Source organism: Syngnathus leptorhynchus, chromosome 5 (genome assembly GCF_054491065.1).
Source record: "Syngnathus leptorhynchus isolate UIUO chromosome 5, UIUO_Slep, whole genome shotgun sequence".
Lineage (NCBI taxonomy): Eukaryota > Metazoa > Chordata > Actinopteri > Syngnathiformes > Syngnathidae > Syngnathus > Syngnathus leptorhynchus.
Window position 1 is genome coordinate 13,940,654 of NC_141199.1, and position 7,836 is coordinate 13,948,489.

Below are 7,836 nucleotides of genomic sequence, written 5' to 3' on the forward strand. Positions count from 1 at the left end.
GAACAACACCAATTAAGAACGACAGCCGCCGGAAAACCAGACAAGACAAAATGAGGAGCTAAGGCTGAAAGTGGGGAAAGGCGGAAAAGCGAATTCTCACTGGGTGTAGTAAAGAGAAAGAAAAAAATGGAAGTATGCATAATGGAGGCTGGCAGACAAGGCGGGAGAGCGAGAGAAGTGGGGTGGTGAGTGGGGGGGGGCGGGGGGATAACCATGTGCCTTGATTACTAATATCCATGGGATGGCGGAAAGAATAGCGAGAGGGATACACGGATGATAGGAACCTCAAGACGAATCAAAAAAGAGACGACGCTGCAGGGAAGACACAAAAGGGTGACGCGTTTTGACTGACAGGAGTGAAGCAATATCTTCTGCCATTGCTAGATGTTGTGGTAAACCTGCGAGCTGGAACTGTTGCCAGTTAACCGAGCCAGACATTCCTGTGGTTTACAAAAAAAAAAGCCACATGACTTTTATGAGGGAACAAGGACGGGAGCTGTTCTTACCTGTGGGATTATTATACAAGGTCAGAAGTTGAATGCAAACGTGGCGCTGGTTCAAAGTTTTTTTTTTTTCTTCTAATATCCTGCCTGCTCTAAATCAGCTGATAAGCGGTTCAGATAAATGGATGGATGGATTTAACAAACATATAGCTACTGTATCATTTTGGCATGTTCTACTTGGAAAAAGCAAGTCTGTGAATTCAACAAGCGAATTTGTTATATGTAATCAGCTTCACTTTACACCGATGGATGAAAGTATAAAACGTGTTTTATTGCCACGAGACCGGATTTGATCAATGGATGGCTCGCCGGGATTTGTTGACGTGACTGAAGGTGGGCGGACAGTTGTGTTGAGGGAGCGGATAAAGTCCAACACTGAGGCAGAGGGAGTTGGTGCTATAAATAACACCTTTGAGGTTTGCACAGGGTAGCTTCGCTGGGGAAGCAGCCAAGTTGACATGAAACTTGAACACGGCGGTCGCTCATTAAGAAAGAAAACATCACGAGAATGAGCAGGAGGCCTGCTGCGGCTGCTTAAGCTGACAGAATGCAAAAGTGTGTCTAGGCATTCTGCACGTGTGTCCTATTGGACTGATTGATTGTCTATAAAATTCATGGTGAAGTTTAGGGCTGCCACTATCGATTATTTTTCGAATCGATTACTCCATTGTATAATTGGACACAATTTTATTGGCGTTAAATTTGATCTAAAAAAATATCCCAATGACTGTTTATTCACCAATTATTTTACTTTATTTGGTATTCTTTAGTGATTAAAAACAATGAAACAAGTAGAGAGTCATTGTTTTTCAAAGTAAAATGTGATTTTTGCAAATGTCCTAACAGAAGATAAATCCAATCGACATATTTTCAGTTAACTGTGCGGATATTAAATAAATAAAAGACTTGTTGAAAAAGGGAGACTCTGTAGCCTTAACTCTAATCTCAGGAAAGAGCAAGCGGCGTATGCTAGTGCTATTTACAAGGCCTTAACCGAGGGCTTTAGATGTGCTGTGGGACTCAAGCCCTGTTACATAATAAGCAAGTCTGTCTAATGTTAGTTTGACAATGAAGACTGGAACATTTAAATTGGATATCCCGCATATTCCCAGTCAGACATCTTCCATGTGATGCCATGCTCCTTCCCACCGTGCCTCCAATTAGCCGACACGAAAGCGAGGGAGGGAACAGGGGCCCCCAAAATAAAGCTCTATACACTGAACATTCCCCTGGAGCCGTGCCAAGACTCACAAGCATCAGCTCGTTGGGTCCCGGCTGCCCCCCCTTCCTGACCTGGCTTATCCCTGTTGGGCCCCTTAAGCCCTGCCCCTTCTACTGGCACATACATTGGGGGAGAAGAAGGCATAGAAGAGCCAACAAAAGTAAATTATTCAATCCCCCCCTATAGGACAAAGGTGATATCCGGGCTTCGGCGTCTTAAAATACGAAGTGTTTGGAACTAGGAGCGGGCATCTGATGACGTTCAATGATTGAATTAATCAACCAAGTGTTCTTTTGAGAAATATTTTAAATATTCAGTGTTCTGAAGAACTCTTGGTTTTCCTTCTCATATTAATTTTCTTTTTCACCGTTATGGCTGAGAACAACCTAATCCACATCCTCAATTATTTCAATGTCTACATCAAATTCAACTGACAGGCATCTATTCCCCCCCCCCCCCCCCTCTAACCCTACACTTTGAAAATAACCACTGGCAGTCTACATGATAATGTTAATGGCTTTTGACAGCCACAAAGTGAATCCAGCTGATTCCGCTGTCAATGCCCCTTTAGACTGGAGCAGCACCCTGTGGCGGTGTTAAGTGTGTTATCTATCTGTTCTTTGCCAGTTGTGTGAAAGGCTTTATAATAACGAGCTCAGTAACCACCACGGTTCAAGCCTGGACAAAGGTCAATGACCGGGGGAAAGGGGATAGACGACATAAGCCACTTTTCTGAAGCAGGACTTAGCGGAGCCAAAAGACATTTTTGAAAGCAACTTTTTGTTCGTTGGAACTTGGAGCCTCTTGGGAAACTGCTTGAAGTCTTTGCCAAAAATGTTTGACGTGGGAGTTGTGGGATGGAAAAACTAAGTGTCCTACAGCTTCCAAGTTGCCATTGTGATAGGCACAAGGACAGAAACATGAGGACCAAACCGGGTGCAGTGTATTATCAGTAGAAGGTCAGACAATAGAAAACAAACCTTGAGTAATATTTTCAAATGACCCAGATGTTTACTGATAGGACACAGCAGGCGGAATGGGTTTGTTCTTGAGGATGTGAAAAAAATGTACAACCTTCAACAATAGTGAGATGCCAAGAAAAAAAACAACAACCGTGACTAATCTTTTTAACTCAAACGTCTTAAGTGTAGCATAACAGGCTCCCAGAGATGAATTAATGTTCTATAGTTGACAAACTCCAATAAAAGCTTTCAAACAACATGCAAATCTTTTCTTCTAATTCAAGGCAACTTGTAAGAGGATTCACCCTCACGAGGTGAACACTGTCAGTGGGAATGCACCAGGGTTCATTATTAGGTCCTCTAAACTTTACAACTTAACTCATTTACTGCCTGCCCTTTGCAAACTCCTCCTTAACCTATGATGCGAACAAAAAATAAATAAAATAAACAGCTGATATTGAATTTTTATAATAACATCTTGAAGCAATGATGAAAACAAATTCCAATACTAAATAAATATCCCAATAATCATCGCATGAATCAATAGAATTGAGTCCACATATATTTGATAGCTGCAACCCTTGTACATGCTATGGATGACTTAGTGTTGCAGACCTCACTTTTGCACAATTCCTCCAGACAGTATGTACTAATTTGTCTTTGATTGATTCAATAGATCTTTAACTGTTGAATGGTCTTAACTAGTATAGCATCAAAATAGAAGAATATAAAGCAAAAAAAACAAACAAACTGCATTATCTGTACTTGAGATTTCACAGTCAACAGTGTCATACAGACTTCGAGTATGACACATCTTTGTACCGCTCAATCTCATCAAGAATGTCATAAAAACAGGGACTGGCACACCGTAACAATTCTATGGCAGCCACTGCATTTGAGCTGCAATCATTAATCATAAAAGGTAGAAGGATTTTATCCACCAGGGCGGCTCGCTCAAGTCCAAGTTATGTGTTCTTTAAAGGCCGATAGAGGGGGACTAACAGCAGACTGCTTCTTAACAAGCGTAAGCTTCATCTCCTCCCCCTATTCTATCGTTTATGGGCAGCAGAGGGCCCCTGCGAAATCTTTTCACAGCCACCCTTTTATTTGCAACACGTCAGCCTTTGCGAGAGATGGGTGGGTGGCTCGGAGGGACTTGACCCTCCAGAAGAGGGGGAAAAAAAAAAGTGTGTGTGTCTGTGAGCCAGCTGGGTGTTTAAGGGCATGCGGGAGGCACCTCATGACCTGATTAGCAACCGCAGTGCATTAACTAACTGCCAGGACCTTGAGGTTGGCCCAAAAAATGCTTGCGCACGCCAGTAAAACAACATCGAGGCTGCAGGAAAGCATTTCAGCTCGACACATGAACGCGTGTTGTCGCTTCTCGCGACAATTTTCTCATTTCAACACGGCACTGGTGTGTGACGATTGAGATAAGACGGTTCTGACAGAAGATGACAGAGGGAGGAAGATAGGGGGGTTGAAATTGAACAGGAAATTATGTACTTCAATTAAGACACGCAGAAGAGATATTAAATGCTGTACTTAGGCGCCTGGGGATGCGGGAAATGGGGGGATGCAATGCAATGGAAGGCGACAGTTCAATCAGTGGTGGAGGAACAGAAGATGGGTGTCTGGATAGTTACGTTCAATAATGTTCTTGGAATTAACGTAGGGGATTTTACAAGATATATGACGGAGGGGATGTTACAAGATGATGTATCACAGCTACATGAACCACAAGCAGATTACACAAATTCAAAAAGGCATTTTGCATTCAATATGAAAGCTGGCATCATGTCATTGCATTACAACAGAAAGTACCCCCTGAAAAGGCATTTAAGTCTGTACAAACCCAAGGAAAGTCATGCATTCTAAAGTAATACCTTCTTCGCTACGTGAAAGAAACTATTCACATGTGCAGTGTGTTCTCAGTCCCGTTTAACCAATCACAGAGGACCTGTGATATAACACTTAAGTTTCACGTAGTCTCATAGTAAAGAGACTTATAATGTAATGATTACATTATTCATTGCATTGTAATGAATTATGTGTACCTGCACGTAATAGTTCTATTACCTTCAGCATCACATTGTTTGTTATTTCTGCTGGAATCCCCATTAAAGCCATCGCAATTTTCATTCGCAGGGTTAACATAAAATAACGAAGGACATTCTGTCTACGAGTTGATAATCGTATGAGGATTGAAAAAAAAAAATTAAAGAGATGTGGTGAATATAAACTTACCTTGGGTCAAACACGGTTTTTGCAGCTTTTAATCAATCCCCGGTGTCCTCTCCAAAGTTACCCGTAAAGCGATGGAGCAGATTCAGTAAAGACTTGGCAGCTTCGCCGGCGGCCGCCGTAGCAGCTTGGTGACAGGATTGCGAGGTAAACAACGCCCCCCTCTTCAGCCCCACATATAAAACCACAATTTTGTATTGTGAAGCTTGAGGGAATCATTTAAAAAATGCCGCACAAAATATAAACGCTAAAAAGCCATATGCGATATAGAATAAGGGGCGGGGAGGGGGAGGAAGCGTAGGCAACAACAACAAAAACAAACGATACGAATAGGAACGACCTTGTAAAAGGCAGCTAAATTGTTATAGACGTTAGCCAGTAGAAGTTCAGCATCGATAAACCCCTAAAAAAAGACAAAAAATAATAAAGAAAAAAAGAATGGCGCAGTTTTTTGACCGGATAGCCGACAGCCGTCCGAAAGCCAGCCGACCAACTTGGTTTAAAGTGCAAAAAAAAAAAAAAGAAATGTTTCGTTTTTAGGTGACCAGCTGGACGACTAGTGACGCGCCGGCTACCGCGAATGCAAAGTGAGAAGCGACTCCGGGAAAATACATTCTGCAAGGGTCCAGACGTCGCAGAGCACGGTCATGGCAGGCGTTTCAGTGAGCTCTCGGCGTCAGTGGTCTCGCAGCCATTTTGTTGAGACTAGCAAACACCGCAGTGTCGCTTCTCTCCTCCTCCCCCGGAGAGCAGCCAGACCAGGAAGCGACTGAGGATACGTCACTCCAGGCCAGCCAATTGGGAGACGCGACAAAACTCCGCACCGCCCCTAAATTTATTGTTCATATTTAAAGAAAGAAAGAAAGAAATTGTTGGACACATTCCCAGAAACACTACAATACACCCTGACTGTCTGATGTGCTTTTTCTTTTATTTTTTTTAAAGCACCATGTCAATATTTAATAATCCCAAACAACAGCAATATAAAAAAAACTCAAGACTTTCAGCCAGCCATCCATTTTTCATACAACTAAAGTCCCCATTTAAAATGAGAAGATGAAAATAGCTCATTAGCAATGGTGATAAATTATGGGTGAATCCACCTGTCAAAGGTTAATGTAGTCATATCATAGATGATTACATAATTGAACATGTCTGCCTGGTGATCTTGAACAATCGAGGTGGAAAAGATCTCCTGCATGGAGTTAGCGAGTTTATTTCTGCTTCTGTTTCCTCCATCTAATCTACCCTGTATTGGATTTAAAGAGAATGAGTGGAGGCACTACAGGCCAAAAGCAAATGATGGTGTTCACGCCCACAACATCGCAAACAACCGTTTCTAAATATGAGCCTGAATGTTGGGTTTCTGTCCATGTGTGTCCATGTGTGAATACACTTCATTCTTCCACTGTACTGTTGACACACATTCATTTTGCATTGAATTTGCTAAAAGTGACACTCTTTAATTAGAGTCGGTGCTATTGTTTACCATTTTAAAGCGAGCAGGTATTTTATGACAAATGTATTGCTGATGGGGAGGACATCTGCACAGACAATCTCATTTTTATTTTCATTTGCATGTCATAGCAGAGATAAAAATAATACCAATGTAATATATGTCTGTATTTCATCAGATACAGTCAAAACTGTAATATTTTCTGAGATACTTATCATGTGGAGAAAATTCCATATAGTAGCGTAGCTATCGCTAACACTGGTTTTAGATCTAGCGCCTTTGATTAACCCACATGTATCATCACAACAAGAACCTGTTAATGATAGAAAAATGAATACAGTGCGCTTAATTTGTCACATGTCCTGTAAGACATCTTTAATATTGAATGCTAATGGAGCTCTGTGTTAGCGTAACGTGTAAAACCATCTCACAATCTTTTGATGTGAAATGATATGTCAGCAGAACCACATAATTCATAACTATTAGTGGGATATTGTCAATAATTTATAAATAGCAATATAATGTAATAATAGTTTGACCGTTTCATCCAGAACTTTAGTTATCAGATTCGAGCACTTTTTCTTATAGTTGGTCTACCCAAATCGACCTTTGTCAAGAATGTCTTGACCAGGTGCTGCTCAGACACATGGGGCCATAATTCCAGCCTATTCGCGACATGATGGATGAGGTCGCCCTTCTGCCCTTACGATCACGTCTGCACACATCCTAGAGAAAGAAAACGTGGCCCCTCTGTTCATCTCTACACTCCTTTCTCATGGAAATGAATGCCCGGCGTGGAGACTATACACACAAAGTGCAGTGGGAACAGGTCAAGACTGCGCATTACAAAGGCGATGGCTGACCAGTGAGAACTTGCTTAGAAATGCTGAGGGCTCCTTCACATCACTCATCGAGACTATTAATGAGAAAGCCAGGGGCCCTGGCCAAAACTTTTTTTTCTTCTCCATTTTTAGGCAAGATGCCCAAAGCTTTTGAGACAACCAGCATCAATACAATAGAGAAAGCAGATGTTCTGCACTCAGGGTTAAGGAGGGTGAGCGCAGAGTGGAATGTCATCAGGAGGAAAAAAAAAAAAAAAAACGCCTTGAGGGATATGTGGATTGTGAACTATGTCAGCCAGTGCTTTGGTTTATTCTGGGCCTTGTACAAACCACGTAAACATGTAAGTGACCTCAGAAGCACTTGAAAGGCATTGAGCAATGCATTCCATGTTGTGTGCACTGCTATCTTCATTAATTGCCATTCATATTATCTTCCTATGACTCCATGAAGTAAAATGGAAGACACTTTGATTATTTTGGAATTTAAAAAACATTTCTCGAGAAGTAACTTCACTAAAAGTCAGATTTTCACTCGTCTTAAGAGACAGCATGCCTGTTTTATTATGCGCAGTGCATGATAAATAAAATAATAATAAATAAATCTTTC

General features: G+C 41.6%; 1 protein-coding gene across 2 annotated transcripts in view; it reads right to left on the reverse strand.

The window, feature by feature from the left end:
- tnrc6c2 (trinucleotide repeat containing adaptor 6C2) overlaps positions 1 to 5,687 on the reverse strand; it is a 32,567-nt gene extending 26,880 nt beyond the window's left edge. For both annotated transcript variants that reach the window (XM_085911038.1, XM_085911037.1), the window contains exon 1: positions 4,935 to 5,687. The gene's annotated coding sequence lies outside the window, so the exon portion shown is untranslated. The remainder of the gene's footprint in view (positions 1 to 4,934) is intronic.
- Between the last annotated feature and the right edge of the window lie 2,149 nt (positions 5,688 to 7,836).